Below are 18,321 nucleotides of genomic sequence, written 5' to 3' on the forward strand. Positions count from 1 at the left end.
GTATTCTATGCAGGCAAAAACCTCTGATCAATAAAGGAAGCAAGTCTATTTCATACCTTTAGGGGAGAAAAGAGCCTCCTGATGTATCGGTCCACTGGGTACCACCAATTAATTTATGCATTAGAGGTATTGCGTTCTCCTTAAAAGTCAGAGATCTATGGAAACATGGGGTGGGTTGTAAGAAATCCCCTATCCATTAAATCTGAGAGACAGTTCCATATTTGGAAGGTAAAGAAAATGAACAATTTCAATGGACTCAAGAAGAAACCCTGCTGGATTAAAAACATTCCTAGGGTTTCTTGGGATGTTCCAGACAATCTTTCAGTGTCTCACTAGCAATACTGATAGAGTAGTTAGAAAGCTGCTCCTTCGGGCACTTGCTACATGGTATTTTTCTTCTATCACGTTTGACTTAAATACTGTCTCATTCATTCCATGACCCCCACCTCTTTCACACATGCCTGCCTAAATGCCCCAAAATCTGATATTAACCTAAAACTTCCTTGATTCTTTAAAGTGGGTTATTCATTAACGGAACCTAAATTACTGGTTGGTAGCAAATCCAATTCTTTTCCACTACAAATTGGCCTCCGAGAAACTGCTGTAAGTCTACAGAGGAAGTCAGGGACCCGGTGCCAATTGTTAGATCTAAAACAGAAGTTTGGAAAAGGGAAGAAAGTTACTCATTCGCCTGATACCACACGGTGAGTCCACAGGAGGGACTCAGGCGCAGTGCTGCATGACAAGCTCACAGGGACGTGCCAGCAGCCACCGACAGGACAGGCAGGCGCTGCAGGGCTGCCTCTGAGTGTGGTCCTGGGTCCCAGCTGAAGTGTTCCAAGGGATCAAGCATTTGCCTTCTGTTGCCTGCACCTGCCAAGTGTCCCGTGCTAGGAGGTATGGCTGTCTTCTTTCCTGTTCCTTTGTTCAGCAGAAACAAAAGCTAATCAAAGTGAAGGCCAGAAACTGCAGGCAGGCAAGAACAGAGGAGGGCTGGGAAAGTTGAGCAGAGAAACTTCCAAGGGCTGGCTGATTATGCAGATAAAGTGCACCTAGAAGCTGTGTGCATGACCGTGTGTGTTTGTACATTTCAGTTTTTAAGCTAAGAATATCTAATTCTCTGTGGGTGGTTAAGACATGTCCCTAGGCCCCTAGGACCAGATAGCTGTGCTGGACACTTACTGTGTACATATTGTTTTACTCCATAACTGCGGTCTTCTTTCCGCATATTCATTCACCATGAGAAGCCTTTTGCAATGAGCAGGGGAACAGTCCCTGCTATTGTTTTTGCAGAAAGCTAAGTAGCCCCATTCCAGTCAGAGGCTGGACACTCATCGGTGCGGTTCACCACTGCTGCTGTGTGCATATTACAAATCATGATCTAATATAGCTACTTCTTTGGTCTTTCAAATGCACATTCAAATTGGTTTAATGATCAACAGTTGGGTTCAATGGCATCCTTTTTTTAAAATTTAAACTTTGTTAAACCTAGGAAATGGTTTGAATTCTTCATACGGCAGAGTAATATTGGAAATTTAAATGACAAAGTCATACACTCAGCACTGGATATCCTCATGGTTTGAGAATTTGGGCTTGTTTCCTGGGAAAACAAGCCCAATAGAATTTGAATATGGATTTAAAAAAAAAACAAGATATATGTTTTTCTAGAGGAAAATATGATCTGCTAAGTCAAAAGGTCCAGGTGAAAATGGACATACTTATGAATTCATCCTGAAAGGCTGTGCTTTAGAAAGTCTCTGTGCTTTAGAAAGTTGGTTAGATTTGATAAGTTTCCCCCCGTAGTCCATGAAGGGAAACACTTCTCCATTTGTGTTCAAAACTCGCAATTTGTATTTAAAAATTACACATTTTGAGCTTTTGATAAATAGATGGTAAAATTGCTATTTTATATGTTCTTACAATATGCATGCTACAAATTTGAACTGTCTGAATTCTGACAAAGCCCCTCAGGTTTGAGTACCTTAGAACTGTTTAGAATAATCTAGCATTGGAGGCTTTTGGTACAAGTAAAATGTAGCATCATGCCACAGAAGAGGGACGCAGAGCTGCCGGGAACAATGGCCATCTGTGGGAAGGGCTGAAACAGATTCGGGTGATTCCCATGGGAACGCCTGTGGTCTTTTCACACTGTGTGAAAAAGATGTTTCTTCAATAGAATCTTTAATCCTTTCTTTCAAGTGAAAAAAAAATCTATCTGGGAAATTTATTCCACGTTTCATAGCATCCGAATGGACCTGAGTTAGTCAATAGGCATTTTTAACTCAGGTAAATTAAATGAAAATGTTTTGATGCAGTTGTGTTGCTCAAAGTCTAAACCTTGCTATCCCAGAATCTCCTGAAGCAGGGAATCAGTCAGACCTCTTCTCACCTGAGTTGTAAGGAGGAGGCTTGAACACCTCAGAACAAATTGGCTTCCTGAGCTAACGATCAAAATCTTCCCCTAGAGACCTGTCTGTGTTCTGAGGGCACTTTTCCAACCTTAGAGGGACTGAGCCCTGTGTTCACTTCCATGCAGCAGCATCTACAAACCCATGATGGAGTAAATTATTAATGTATTTATAAGTGAACAATGAGTATAGGTCACCTAGGAAAGTTCTGGCTCCCTAGAAAGGCATTCCCTTCGGCCTGGTGAGCAACTGAGTAAATATTACACTAATATGGAAAACACAGGTATTTGGATTACCCAGCCATGAAAAGTCTAAGATCCATTGCACCCTAGTCTGTTTCTGATCTGGAAACAAACCCAGTTATCATTAGGCCATGGCAGAGGTAAGAAGCACCACAGTAGAGTTTCTTCTCCAAGAAATAAGAGTTGACCCCAAATCTACAAGAACATAGTTAAGTTAGTGAAATGTGTATGATACACATGAAGTTTACCCAGACTTACAATTAATGAAAAGTACAACTAAAATACAGAAATGACAGCAACAAACAAGCAACCCTAAGTGCCTTTATACCAATAACTGAGTTTAGTTAGCCGTACCATGGAATTTTGACTTTTAAAAGCTATGATGTAATGATATGGTGATGGGAAATTTTCTATAAAAATAAAATGCTCAGGCTCTGGGGTTGGTGGCAGGGGAGGGGGGGGGGAGTCGCAGGAGTTTTAATCCACCGTGACTCAGGTGCTAAGGTAAGAGGATTGTGAGTTCAAGACCAGACTGGCTACAGAGTGAGCTCAAAGCCAAGCTGGGTGATTTAGTGAGATACTGACTGTCCCAAAATAAAAAGTAAAGCCAAGGCTGAGGATGTAGCTCAATGGTAGAGTGCTGGCCTAAGGTGCATGAGGCCTTAGGTTTTATCTCCAGTACAGAGAAACAGTAGAACGCTCCAAAGGACAGAACTGATGTCACTCATGCTTTATACAGCCTGGGAGAGGCAAATTCACTGCCCAAGTCTTCACTACAGCATGGCGTAGCCAAGACTGGAGAGCAGGTGTGTTCAGGTGATCTTATTGCTTGATCCTCTGGCTGGTGTCTATGGAATGTCAAGTTCCAAATGCTGCAAGCTTGAAAGATTTAAGAACACTAGACAAAATTTAAGGATTTCAAAAACCAGCAATCAGAAGACTAAAGTCTGAAGAACTCTCTCTCTTCTAGTCCATCGAAGTGGGAGACTTGAGTGGTCATCTTGTAAGCGGGAAAATTACGAAGAAAAAAACATACTTTGTGGGCAATGACAGGCACCTCCACTCTGTCACGGAACTCTTGGTGTATACAGTTCTGCCTGTGTGGACAGGAAGAAGTATGATTGAATGTCAAGTGTTTGGGCAGAGTTGTGGCACTATTCTCTCAAGCATTGTCTGTATCTCCTGACCCACCTTTGTGGGGAACATTCCCAGGAAGACATTGTCTATATTTTGTTATCCTGAAAGTAGATTTTCCTGCAGGAGAGGTGCCTTCATAATCTGGCTAAAGGAGGAGGGTCTGATGGCCAAGAGACCCACTATAGGAGCAAATTGTGGATTTAAAAGAATAAAATTCTTTTAAAATAAAAATAAAAAACATATTTTTTACAATTTTAAACTATTCAGAGGCTGGGTGAAGGGTACACACACACAGTCCCAGCACTCATGAGGCAGAGACAGACAAATCTCTGTGAGTTCAAAGCCAAGCTCATCTACCTACATGAAAAGTCAGGTCTAGGTCAGCCAAGGCTACATAGTAAGACCCCATTATAAAGGGGGGGCTTAGATTGCCACACACACACACACACACACTTTTGGGTATCAGTAAATAAAGTATGATAAACATTCTTCTGACTCAGCAACAATACTTAAAAATACAGTCCATAATAGTTGATCGATGTAGATCAGCAGTTCTCAACCCGTGGGTCCAGACCCCTTGGCGGTCAAATGACTATTTCACAGAAGCAATACATTACAATTCATAACAGTAGCAAAATTACAGGTAGGAGGTAGCTTCCGTTTTATGTTTGGGATCACCACATGAGGAACTGTATTAAAGGGTCTCATCATTAGGAAGCCACTGATGTAGATGGTCAGGCAGAACCTCCCAAATTCCACCAAATGGAATGCAAAGTTGTGTGGTTTGGTGGAACCAGTTTGTTCTCTCCACTAGTAACTCTTGGTATCCCCAAACTTTCACTGCCATTCATCTAGAGGCAGGGCGAGTGAGTCATTTCTTCCAGGCTGTGACTCTACCTACACAAGGCTCTCTGTTTTGAACTCCTGAGTCTCACTAAGTTTCCTGCTCCCGCTGGGGGCCCGGTCATCCCAGCACCGGCTCCAGTTGGCCTACCAACCAGACCGGCTTCCTGCGTGGCTTCCCCGCCCCCACCCGATCTCGGAAGAAAGTGTAGATTTCCACGAACACAGGGCGTTCTGTCTTCTCGGTCTGCAGCAGCTCTGGTTTACTGGAGCTGCCTTTGTGCTTGGAGGTAGCTCTGCCCCGGAGCCAGAGCAGCGGGTCACCTGACCCGCCCAGGGAGCAGCCGGTGGCTTCCGCTGCATTCCTGGAATTCTTCCACGCCGCCACGGTGGGTGGACGGTTGCGGGGGTCACTGAGCTGCATTGAGGCTCGCAGCCGCCTCCAGCCTGGGCTTGGGCTTGAAGCTTTCAACCAGAGGCAGCAATTGAGCCTTGGAGGAGTAGCTCGCAGGTAAAATGAGTTTGTGGGGACAGCCCTGCGATGGACGGCTGCACGCAGAATCATAACTCTTTAGTCACTCATGGGGTTTTGTTTTGTTTTGTTTTGTTTATTTTTTCTTTTTTTAGGAAAGTTAACTTACCAACTAGTAACTCCTTAAAAACAAACAAATTTAAAACTAAGAGAGAGTAGGACTCAAGTTAGGTTTACACACACATCGAGGGGAGCAAATTATGAGAGAAATTGAGTAACCTCAGGTATGTCATTAATGAGTGAGTGGGTCCTGTTCTATATCTGCCTGTAAGGTTAAAGGGCAGACTGTGAAGTTTCTAATCAAGAGCTTAGTGCACAGATAGGATTTGAATATGCATGTGTATGCTTTCATGTGTGCACCTATGTGTCTACCAAGCATGCATGCCTGCTCATATATCTGGGCTACAGTACTATAATATCTGGAAAGGAACAGAGTTCGAATTAGGTGAATTTGGTCAGGCTCTGGCCATGTCTTCAGTTTCAGTTGCAAAATAAACAAGCAGGAGAAACCAGACATCTAAGCAAAACATTGACCAGAAAATAAATAACTGCTTTGCCAATCCTAATTCAGAAAAATGTCTGTGTCTATGCAAGGTCCTGAGAGGGCTTGGTACCCGGAGACCTACAGCTTTCTGTCCCAACTCTGCCACTGTTCTTACACATCAGGTTTTCCTTGCACGCCTTGACATAGTCAAGTGACTCCAAACTTGGGAAGCATTCGGAATAATGCTGGAATGTGGGAAACAGCAGCTCTCCGTAGTGTAGGGGACAGGTAGGGGCTGTATAGACTTCTTGCCTATCATGAAAGATCACATCTGACACCCTTTATCAAAAGACTGGCAAGGAAGGGAGGTATTGAATCACAGTTCTGTGTGATATAAGAGCTTTCATACTGGGGACCCAGAAACTCAGAGTAATCAGTTTATTATTTTTTTTAAGCTTAGATTTATCGATGCAAAACCAGTGTCAATAAAGTGGGCAGAAAAGGTCTGCTGTAATGATAATACACTGAATGGGGCAATCCTTCAAGGCCTCTCCCCTCAGATCTTTCTTCGACTCTCTGTGTAGCGTTCCAGCCCCCTCCAGAGTATAAGTCTTACTATCAGGAAAGCTGTGTGAAAGGATTTCCTAGCTAGCTCCAACACAGAACAGCAAGAGAAGAACGGAACGGTGGTCCCTGGATTTGTGATTTGCCTTGGGGTAGGGGCTCTACCTTAGAGAGATTCTAGTTTCTGTGGCTTGTGTTTTACAGGAAGGGGAGGAAAATAGGAATCATAGATAAGAGGACACAAGGTCATGGTGAAACGTTACTCCAAGGCAGCTTCTAGCACCTTCACTCTGGGAGATTAAGTTTCTCAACCCCGTAGTCTCATTTAACAAGAGGATCTTAGCCTAGTACGATAGCACTGCGTTAGCCCCATTTTGCAGACAAGCTAAGGAAAAGTATACGCCAATGACCCTACAACCTCGGAGTGAATAAACCAAGCCTAGACTCCCATCTTCACCTTAAAAAGCATTCTTTACTCTGAGTTTAGCACATTCTCATTGAGTGAAATCTGTAAATAACTTGGCTTTGGAGAGGTTGCTCAATGGCTCTACAGGGCCTTTGGTGTCATTTTCTGCTAATGGTGACCTGCCTCTGACTCTCTTGTGCTCACTCATTCTTTGTTATACTACCCAGGAGACTTTTCTCTATATCATCTCCACATTGCAGAGTACTTAATGCAATCACCATCCTAAGATGGGCCTTGCTTGGCTCACAGTTGCAGGGGATACAGCTAATCATGGTTGAGAAAGTCTGGCAGCAAGAGCGGGAGGTAGCTGGTCACACTGCATCCAAAGTCAGGAAGCAGAAAGCAATGATCGCTTTGGCTCCGCTTGGTTTCTCCATTTATTCAGTCTGGAACCCCAGCTCAAGGAACAGGGCAGCCCAGATTTAAAATGGCTTATCTCACTTCCGTTGACTTAATCTAGATACTTCCTCAAAGACATATCCAGAGATTAATTTCCATGGTGAGTCTAAATTCCATCAAGTTGACAATCAACACTGACATCACACGATGCCCAATGTTTTCACGTAAAGAAACTGCAAGAACGGGAGATCAAGTTGGAAGCATGCCTTGACACTGCACAGCAGGCATCACGTACAGCTGGATGGAGCTGAGGACCACTTGTGGATGCTCCTCTCTGCAGCGTGAACTTCTGCCACTTTTCAGATCCCAGCTCTGATGTGCCTGGAGCAACTGAATCTCTCCCTGAAGGGCTGGCATTGTCCAATGACCAGGGGAAAACTCATTTCTATCCCGTCTATGTTTCTTATTATTATTTGGTAGAGATTATTTCTTGACATGTCTGCAACTGGAGAAAGGATGTGTTAAAAGAAAACCTTGGCTAGAGAACTAACCTAGCATCTTTTTAAGAGACTACAATTCACCCTTCCTCATTTTCCAGGATGCAAACTATGTTGAGATACACTCTCCGTCCTCCTGCCTCTCCCTCGGAGTTTGCCCACCGTTCCTTTTGAATTCCAGAGCTCTGCTTTCTTCTGATTCTCCTGCTCTCTGGCTCTTCTCAACCCCAGGGTATAAATGGGCAAGGATACAAGAATGCAGAAGAAACAGTTGTGCCCATACTGCCTCACTTTTCCCCACACCTTCCTTCTTAAATGTTAGTATTACTCTAAGGCAGTGGCTCTCAGCCTTCCTAATGCTACTGTTATAAATTGAACTGCAAATAACTGATATGCAGGATATCTGATATTGGGCCCCCATGAAAAGATTATTCACCCCCAGGGGTCATGACCCACAGGTTGAGAACCTCTGGGAAATTTGTTCCTAACAGTGACTGCACATTTTCCTTGGCATCAGTAACACAGAGTACTTTTTAAAAATTGGACCATAGCACTAGAGTCTTTGAATCCAAATCATATCTTCATGGTATGACAAGTTTTTTAATTGCCTCACAAACCTCACCTGCAAAATGGAGATGACATCTCCTTTTACAGTTGCTATAAAAATCAAATAAGTTAACCTTTGCAAAATGTCTGCCTATGTGTGCAGGGCATATAACACAAAAATAAAGACATGCAGAACCTTATGTTTCTTGTTAAATATTTTTCCTGCTTTTTATTAAAAGTAGATTATTTTTTCACGTAATATATTCTGATTACAGTTTCTCATCCCTCTACCCCTCCCAGTTCCTCCCCACCCCCCAACCCATCCTCACCCATTCCCTTTCTGTATCTCACTAGAAAAAAAAAAAAAACAGGCTTCCAAGGGATAATAATAAAACATAACAAAATAAGATAAAACAAAAACTATTACATCAAATTTGTACAAGAAGGAAAAGAGCCCAAGAGAAGGCACAAGAATCAGAATCCCATAAAAACACTAAACTACAAGGCGTAATATATATGCGGAGGACCTGGTGCAGAGGCATGCAGGCCTGTGCATGCTTTCTCAATCTCTGTGAGTTCTTATGAGTTTTGCTCATGGTGACTTAGAAGCCTTGTTTTCTTGGTGTCTTCAATCCTCTCTGGCTCTTACAAGTTTTGCCTTCTCTTCTGCAGTTTCATGGGCACTGAGGGGAGGAATTTGATAGACATCCCATTTAAGAGTGAGTGTTTCAAAGTGTGTGTGTGTGTGTGTGTGTGTGTGTGTGTATGTATGCATGTGTATGTATGTGTGTGAGAGAGAGACAGAGACAGGAGGGAGGAGGGAGGGAAGGGGAGAGAGAGAGAGATCTATATTTGTTCCCATCAAAGCTTCTCTAATGATGACTGAACAAGGAACTGATCTATGAAGAGAGAGGGGTGGAGTGGACGTTTCACTGTGTAGCTCTGACTATCCTGGAATTCAACTCACTCTGTAGACCAGGCTGACCTTAAACTCAGAGATCTGCCTGCCTCTGCCTCCTGAGTGTGGGATTAAAGACATGCGCTACAATACCTGTCTCTCTCTCTTTTTTTAAGATTTATTTTTAATAGATGTTTTCTTCATTTACATTTCAAATGTTATCCCCTTTCCTAGTTTCCTCTCCAAAAATCCCCTATACCCTTCTCCCTCCCCCTGCTCCCCAACCCACCCACTCCCACTTCCTGGCCCTGACATTCCCCTATACTGGAGCCTAGAATCTTCGAAAGACCAAGGGCCTCTCCTCCCACTGATAGTCCACTAGGCCTTCTTCTGCCACATATGCAGCTAGAGACACAAGCTCTGGGGGTACTGGTTAGTTCATATTGTTTTTTCTCCTATAGGGCTGCAGACCTCTTCAGCTCCTTGGGTACTTTCTCTAGCTCTTTCATTGGGGACCTTGTGTTCCATCCACTTCTGCATTTGACAGGCACTGGCAGAGCTTCACAGGAGACAGCTATATCAGGGTCCTGTCAGCAAAATCTTGTTGGGATATGCAATAGTGTCTGAATTTTGTGTTGTTCATGGGATGGATCAGTGGGGGCAGTCTCTGGATGGTCCTTCCTTCTGTCTCAGCTCAGAACTTTGTAACTCCTTCCATGGGTGTTTTGTTCCCCCTTCTAAGAAGGAACAAAGTATCTACTCTTTTCTTTAAAGACCAGGATTATTTGGTTTTAACCCTAGATCCCTGGTCTATGTTATATCGGGTTCTAGGTTACCCAAGCAGTGTTGGAATGTGTTCCATCTTGATGAGTGGGCCTGAAATCAAACTTCAGTTGGTTGCTTTAAACCTTGTACTGCCATTGATCTAGCACAGTGGTTATCAACCTTCCTGATGCTGCAACCCTTTAATACAATTCTTCATCTTCTGGCGATCCCCAACCATAAAATTATTTTTATTGCTACTTCATAACTATAATTTTTGCTACTGTTGTGAACCATAATGTAAACATTTGTGCTTCCCAGAGGTCAAGACCCAGAGGTTGAGAACTAGTGCTCTAGTATCTATTGTAGGGATGACACCAAAGGGTAATCAAAGGGTGTGCTTGGCTTAGTGTTTGTGTATCTCTTTTGGTAGCACGCAAAAATCTGTCCCTTCAGAGCCCATGAAACTTGTTTTAAAAGGAGGCAAAAAGAGTGTAAGAGCCAGAGGGGATTGAAGACACCAAGAACAAGAAGACCTCTAAATCAACATAAGCAAAGCTCATATGAACTCACAAAGATTTAAAGCAGCATACAGAACCTGCATGGTGTACCCCTTTTGGTAACATGTACAAAGATGCTAGAACATAGGGGAGAAGACTCTATGTAGGCACCAGCTCCATTTCTCCATGTTTAATGAGTCCTGCAGGTATTGTCTTTAGCAATGAGACCTTGCTGCCAGTTTGTGAAGAGCAATCTATTGTCTTGGCAACAGCCTGGGTTGTTCGGAGATTCCCATGGGACCACTTTGGCAAACAACATGATTAGATGTAACCCAATCTTAGTACTAGAAGCCCTGTTTTGGTAACAAGAGACAGCCAGGTGGAACTCTGTCTCCCCTATTATTTGGTGATATTGCTTAGATTGCCTTCATATATGTATATATTTTAGAAGCTTTCCAATGTATTAGGTTTTTCATACTGCCCTTTCAAATGTCCCTTAGTTTTAACTGTCTCTCCCCCATATTTCCATCCTCTATTCTTCTCCTTACTCCTACCAAATTAATTCTCCCATTTCAGATCCTCATCTACCCAATTATCTAATCTACTTCCTATTCCTAATAAGATCTATCTGTACCTTCCAGTCCCTTACTCAGTACCTAGCTTCTTTAGGATTGTAGTCTTGTTATCATTGATTTAGCAGCTACTGTTTATATACTAGTGAATATATACCATGTTTGTCTTTCTGGTTCTGGGCTACATTACTCAGAATTATTCTAGTTCCATCTAATTTCCTGAAAATATAACAACTGAGTAATACTCTTTTGTGTAAATATACCAAATTTTCTTTATCTATCCTTCTGTAGAGAAAAGAAATTGGTGGTTTCCAATCTCTGGCCACTGTGAACAGAGCAGCAAGTGTGGTAGGATGAAGCATCCTTTGGGTATATACCCAAGAAAAGTATAGCTGGCTCTTCAGGTGGATCAATTTCCATCTTTCTGAAATACCACCATACTGATTTCCACAGTGGCTGGAAAAATTTGTACTCCCACTAACAATAAGTGTGTATTCCCCTTGCTCCCCACACTCCTTACAAGTGACAGCTCAGTCTTGCCAGCATGAACTGTCAGATGGAGTCTCAGAGTAGTTTTAATTTCAATTTCTCTGAAATCTAAGGATGTTGAGCCTTAAGTGGGTTTGTGATTGTTTGTTTGTTTGTTTGTTTTTTGGCTGTTTGAGTTTCCTCTACTGATAATTTACTGATAAATTATCTTACCCCATCTTAATTGGATTACTTGTTTTCTTGTTACCTAGTTCCTTAAGTTCTTTATTTACTTTGGATATTAGCCCTCTATGGGGTCTACAATAGTAGAAATCTTTTCTCATTCTATAGGCTGCTGCTTTGTCCGAATAACATTCATTGTCATGCATAAGCTTCTTCAATTCATGAGGTCCTGTTTGCTAATTGTCGACCTTAGTCTCTACAGTAATGGTGTTCAGAAAGGATTCTCCTTTGCCAATGAGTTCAGGACTATTCTCTGCTTTCTCTCCTATCAGAACCAATGAATCTGTTTTTATGTTGAGGTCTTTATCTACTTAGAGTTGAGTTTTATTCAGAGTAACAAGTATGGATCTATTTGGATTCTTCTCCATACAGCTATCTAGTTTGACTAGCACCATTTGCTGAAAATGCTGTCTTTTTTCTAATGTCTGTTACTGGCTCCGTTACCAAATATCAGGTGGCTATAGATGTGAGGATTTATGTGTGGATCGTCAATTCTATTCCATTGATCAACATACCAGTTTTTACCAATATCATGCTGTTTTTATTGTTATATTTTTGTAGCACAACTTAAAATTGGGAATGGATACCTCCAGCAGTTATTTTATTATTTCAGCTTTTTATTTTTAGGTAGCCTGGTGTGTGTGTGTGTGTGTGTGTGTGTGTGTTTCCATATGATATTGAAAATTATTTTTCCAAGATGAGTGAACAATTATGCTGGAATTTTGATATGGATTACATTTAATCTGTAGATTGCCTTTGGTAAGATGGCTATTTTTATTATGTTAATCCATGATCATGGAAGATCTTTCCATATTCCCATAGCTTCTTCAATTTCTGTCTTCAAAGACTTGAGAATTTTTTATACAAGTCTTTCATTTGCCTGGTTAGAATTACTCTAAGTCATTTTATATTATTTGAGACTATTGTGAAAGATGTTGTTTTCCTGATTTCTTTCTCAGTCCATTTGTCATTTGTATATAGGAAGGCTAATAATTTTTGTGAATTAATTTTTCATGCAGCTATTTTGCTGAGTGTTTGCCAGCTGTAGGAGTTCCCTGGTGGAATTTTTTCAGATTGCTTGTCTATGCTATCATATCATCAGCAAATAAAGAGACTTTGATGCTTTTCTTTCCAGTTTGTAACCCCTTGATCTCCTTCAGTTGTCTTATTGCTCTAGCTTATTGGACTTTAAGCACTATATTAAATAGGTATGGAGAAAGCAGACAAGCATATCTTGTTTCTGATTTTAATGGAAATGGGTTTTTCTCTGCATTTAAGTTTATGTAGGCTCTGGGCTTGTTGGAAGTTATCTTTAATATAGTGAAGCATGTCCGTTGCATCCCTCATCTCTCCAGGACTTCTTTCACAAAAGAGTGTTGTGTTGGATTTTTGTCAAAGGCTTTTTCTGCATCTATTGAGATGATCATGTGCTTTTTGTCTTTTAATTTGTTTATGTGTATGAATTATATTTATTGATTTATGTATGCTGAACCATCCCTGCATCTCTTGGATGAAACCTACTTGATCATGGTGGATGATTTTTTTAACATGTTCTTATATTAGGTTTTCAAGTATTTTATTGAGTTTTGTTTTCATTTATCTTCATAATGGAAATTGGTCTAGAATTATTTTTCTTTGCTGGATATTTATATGATTTGGGTATCAGGTTAACTGCGGCCTCATAAAATGAATCACACAATGTTCCTTCTGTTTTTATTTTGTGGAATGAATTAATGAACTTTGTAACTCTTCTTTGATAATCTAATAGAATTCTGCACTAAAACCATCTGGCCTGGGCTTCTTTTGGTTGGGAGACTTTTAATTATTGCTTTTATTTCACTAGAGGTTGTTTAAATTGCTTATCTCCTCTTGATTTAACTTTGGTAAGCAATATATATTGAAAGAATTATCCATTATTTTCAGATTTTTCAGTTTGGTGGAGTAGTGGTTCTCAGGATTTCCTCGGTGTCCGTTGTTATGTCCTGCTTTTCATTTCTGCTTTTGTTAATTTGGATTTTCTCTCTGACATTTAGTTAATTTGGGAAAAGGTTTGTCAATCTTATTGATTGTCTCAAAGAACCAATTCTTTGCTTCATTGATTCTTTATATTGGTTGTTGTTGTTGTTGTTTGCTTACTTGCTTGCTTGCTTCTTTCTGTTTTATTGATTTCAGCCTGAGTTTGATTACTTCTTACTCTCTACTCCTCTTGGGTGGGCTTTTTCTTCTTTTTCTCTTTTAGTGCTTTGAGGTGTGCTATTAAGTTGCTAATCTCAGACCTCTACCATTTTTTTTTAATGTAGTCACTTAGTTCTAAGAGTTCTTGCCTCTTAGAATCGCCTTCATAAAGAGAGGCCCATTGGACTTGCAAACTTTATATGCCCCAATATAGGGGAATGCCAGGGCCAAAAGATTGGGAATGGGTGGGTAGGGAAGTGGGGGGCGCTATGGGGGACTTGTGGGATAGCATTGGAAATGTAATTGAGGAAAATATGTAATAAAAATATTTAAAAAAAAAAAAAAAAAAAAAAGAATCGCCTTCATTATGTTCCACTAGTTTGGGCATGATGTGTATTCACTTTCATTCAATTCTAGAAAGTCTTTGATTTTTCTTTCTTATTTCCCTCTTGACCCATTTTTCATTCATTAGAGATTTTCTCAGTTTCCATAAACTTATAAGCCATTCTGTTGTTTCTTTTATTGTTAATACTTGGCTTGAATCTATGGTGGTCAGATAGGATGCAGGGAGTTAGTTCAATTTTCTTGAATCTGTTGAGATTTTCTGTCTGAGTATGTGATCAACTTGGAAGAAAATTCTGTGAGATGCTGAGAAGAAGATATATTCTTTTATGTTTGGGTGAAATGCCCTGTTGATATTTGTTAGATCTATTTTGTTTATAATGTCTGTTAGTGTCAGCATTTCTCTGTTTAGTTTTGGTCTAAAAAAACTGTCTGTTGGCAAGAGTGGGGTATTGAAGTCTCCCACTATCAGTATGTGAGGGTGAGTAGTCCATATAAGCTATAGTCTTGTTTCTTCTACAAACTTGGGTGAACTTGTGTTTGGAACAGGTGTTTGTATTAGCCAGGATGTTCTAGAGTAACAGACTTTGTGGAAAGAATAGATAGGGTTATCCATATATAGATAGGTAGACAGACAGGTAGATGGATAGATAGATAGATAGATAGATAGATAGATAGATAGATAGATAGATAGATAGATGAGAGAGGGGGAGGGGAAGGAGTGAGAGAGAAAAAGAGTATTTCTTAAAATGACTAGCAGGCTGTGGTATAGCTAATTCAGCAATGACTGCTATGAAGAAAAAAAAAAGTTGTTCAGTCCATGAGGTTAGATATATGGTATATGCATGAATTCTGAAAAAGTAGACTATTATGCCCATAAAGTGATGGACTTTCTAGTAATGGCAAGAGCAAACAGGCTAAGAGTGAAGCTTTTTCCTCCATGTCTTTACATAGGCTTTCAGTAGAATATATGGACCAGATTAGAGATGGATTTTTCCACTCAATGTCTGAATTAAAGCTGTTTCTTCTCTCCTCAAAGGCTGGAAATAGAAGTTGATCTTCCCATTTCAAATGATTCAATTAAGCAAAAATACCTCATATGTGTGTCCAGTATTTTGAGGTTTTAGTTAATTCCAGATATAGTCAAACTGGCAAACAAAATAGCTATCACAATGTTACTTGGTCATCTTCTTTTGGGACTGCTGATATTCTTTGTTGTTGTTATTGTTGTGTTGTTCTATATATTTAGTGTTTGGAATATTATGTGCCAAGGGGACTTTCCTTGATGATCCATCTATTTGATGTTCTGTATGCTTCTTGTACTTGGATAGACATCTCCTTCTTTAGGCTAGGAAAAACATTTTTTACAATTTTCTTGAAAATATTTTCTGTGCTTTTGATCTGTGTTTTTTCCCCTTCCTCTATTATTATTCATAGATTTTGTCTTTCTGTGGTGTTCTGAATTTCATGGATGTTTTATGCCTGGCGTTTTCTTAGATTTAACATTTTCTTTGACCATCCATTTATTTTATCAAGCCTTCAATGTTGGAGATTCTCTCTTCCATCTCTTGTGTTCTGCTTGTGAAACTTGTCTCTGTGGTTCCTGTTCAAGTTTCTAAAGATTTCTTGTCCAGATTTCCCTCAGTTTGGGTTTTCATTATTGATCTATTTCTACTTTCATGTCTTAGATGGTCTTATTCATTTTCTTCCACTGTTTCTGTTTTCATAGATTTCTTTAAGGAATTTATTCATTTCCTCTTTATGCACCTCTATCATATTTGTAAAGTCTGTTTCAAGGTCTTTTTCATGCTTCAACTATGCTGAAATATCTAGGTCCTGCTGTGGCATTGGGCTCTAATGGAGACATCTTATCTTGACTATTATTGATTGTGTTTTTACACTGTCATCTGAGCATTTGATATTAGGAAGATTGTAATTCTAGGTGCTGTATCTGGTTTGTCTTTGTTGGATGAGTGTCTTGTTCCTTGGCTTCTCTTTCCTGTCTGGTTTTGGGAGACTGTGCAGTTTAGTTGCCTAGTAGGGAAATAGTCTAGGGTGCTAATAGTTGTGGCCACTGGGGATTCCAGGTAAAATGTGTTTCTGAGTGTTGGGAGGTGACACTTCAGAATGGGGACAGGTTGGTGGTGGCCTGAGGGGGTTCACAGGAGGAAAGAAATCAAGCTGTTCCACAAGCATCTGTTAAGTCCCCTGAGAATGGGGACAAAGAATGAGGCAAGGCTATAGCAAAAGGTCTGTTATAGAGCTGGAGATGAGACTGGGAGATTAGACTTGGAGGAATGAAGGAAAAGATAAAGTTAACCTTACTTCCCTAATCAGAGTGTCTTGTGAATTTCTAAGTGCCTTCTGGAGTTGGGGGCTGGAACAAAGCAAATAGTTTAGGGAGGTAGGTTAGAAAGGGAAGGCCTATGGTATCCACAGGAGATGGGTGCAAAGGGGAAGGGAAGCTACAGCAGGCATTCTATTGAATGGCTGGGGATGAGGCTGGGGGAATATATTTGAAGGAACAAAAGATGTGAAGATCTGCAGCTACATCTAGACTTACCTGCTTCCCTGGCTGGAGTAGTAGGGTGGGGATAAATCAAACATTTGGGAGAAGGAAGCTAGGAAGGTAACACCTGTGTAGTCTATAAGACTCGTGTGGGGATGGATCCTAAGCAGGTAGTCTGCTTTAGAGCTAGGGATAAAACTTGGGCATTGGATTTGGGGTAACTGAGGGAGACGTTGTCTTAGTCAGGGTTTCTATTCCTCCACAAACATCATGACCAGGAAGCAAGTTGGGAAGAAAAGGGTTTATTCAGCTTATACTTCCACATTGCTGTTCACCAAAGGAACTCAGGACTCGAACGCAAACAGGGCAGAAACATGGAGGCAGGAGCTGATGCAGAGACCATGGAGGAATGTTACTTACTGGCTTGCTTCCCCTGGCTTGCTCAGCCTGCTCTCTTATAGAACCCAGGACTACCAGACCAGGGATAGCACCACCCACAATGGCTCCTCCCATCCTGATCACTAATAGAGAAAATGTCTTATAGCTGGATCTTATGGAGGCATTTCCTCACCTGAAGCTCTTTTCTCTGTGATAACTCCATCTTGTGTCAAGTTGACACACAAAACCAGCCAGTACGGATGTGAAGATATGGTGTGTTAGCCTACCCGTTTCCCTGGTCAGAGTGAATCTTATTTTCCTAAAGCTGGAAGGCAGTATAAAAATTACACAACAAACAGATAACACCCTTGAAATAATTTAAATAGTAGCCCATGAATAGTTAAGTACCGCAGATAGATTGACTTGAATAGCCCGTGAAAGATTTGGCTCGTGGTTAGATCCCACAGTGAACAAAGAGTAAGTATCTTGGAACCTTAAGACTGATACAGCATAGAGAGGTGCTTCCATGGCAATAGCTCACAAAGGAGATCTGGGGCTATCCAAGGAACCACAGAAGTCTCTCTCATTTCACTTTCATTCCAAGGAACCCATTCACACTGAAATCACGGTCAGAATCATCCACTGATCTTGTTAAGTAGCTCACACTGGGCATGTCTGAAGAGAATCCACTTCACTGTAAACTATGGTGGAAAGCCCACTCACCTGAAGGTAGGAGACTAGCCCCACAATAACAACAATGGGGCCTTAGGGCAGTCATCAATCATCCCTAGCTGTTAAATGACAGCTAACATATCTACTAATGCAAATCATCTATAGTTTCATGAGCCCCAGAAGGGAGCTGAAGAGAATAGCTGAGTACCCAACTTGTCCCTCACTCTGTTCTCTACAGACTGCTCCACAGTGGAGAAGTTAGTGAAATTGTACCATTCCAGCCCAGGTAATAAAGCGAGGATACCCAATCCCAAAGACCTCCCTGTTTGGCCTGCATTGCAATACTATCATGTTCAGTGTCACCATTCCAAGTTGAATTTTAATAGAGATCTCCCTAACCCACATACCGAGGCAAAGTTCTTTATCTCACTGCTAAATTAAATTAGAGAGTACACAGAAGTAAAGTAAGTAGATAACCTTGTAGACTGAAGTAAGGAGGACTTTCTATTATCAATAAAGCTGAGATGTGCAGCCAGGAGAGTGAACTGATTCTAGAGGAATGGGCACCAGACAGACAGTGTTTCCTAGGCTGTCCTTTCCCTTACCACTGCGGCTTAGTTGCTATGGGATCTGCTTGCAGAGGATCTGGCAACTGGAGTTGCTTGCTGCTCTTTTGCTTCTTTACCTGACTCATGGAGAAAAACGGGATGTGGGGTGTGGAAAAGACATAGCAGGAGAAAATAT

At 41.0% G+C, this 18,321-nt stretch overlaps 1 protein-coding gene across 4 annotated transcripts in view; it reads left to right on the forward strand.

Moving 5' to 3' along the window:
* Window positions 1-616: 616 nt before the first annotated feature.
* Veph1 (ventricular zone expressed PH domain containing 1) overlaps window positions 617-18,321 on the forward strand; it is a 255,558-nt gene continuing 237,853 nt past the window's right edge. For 2 of the 4 annotated variants that reach the window (XM_021158191.3, XM_021158192.3), the window contains exon 1: window positions 617-897. The gene's annotated coding sequence lies outside the window, so the exon portion shown is untranslated. Of the gene's footprint in view, window positions 898-4,985; window positions 5,142-17,587; window positions 17,635-18,321 lie in introns of those variants that run through there. The other 2 variants (XM_029474775.2, XM_029474774.2) reach the window with 2 other exon arrangements.

The sequence above is a fragment of the Mus caroli genome, unplaced genomic scaffold (assembly GCF_978045245.1).
Source record: "Mus caroli unplaced genomic scaffold, Mus_caroli_1 scaffold_3, whole genome shotgun sequence".
Lineage (NCBI taxonomy): Eukaryota > Metazoa > Chordata > Mammalia > Rodentia > Muridae > Mus > Mus caroli.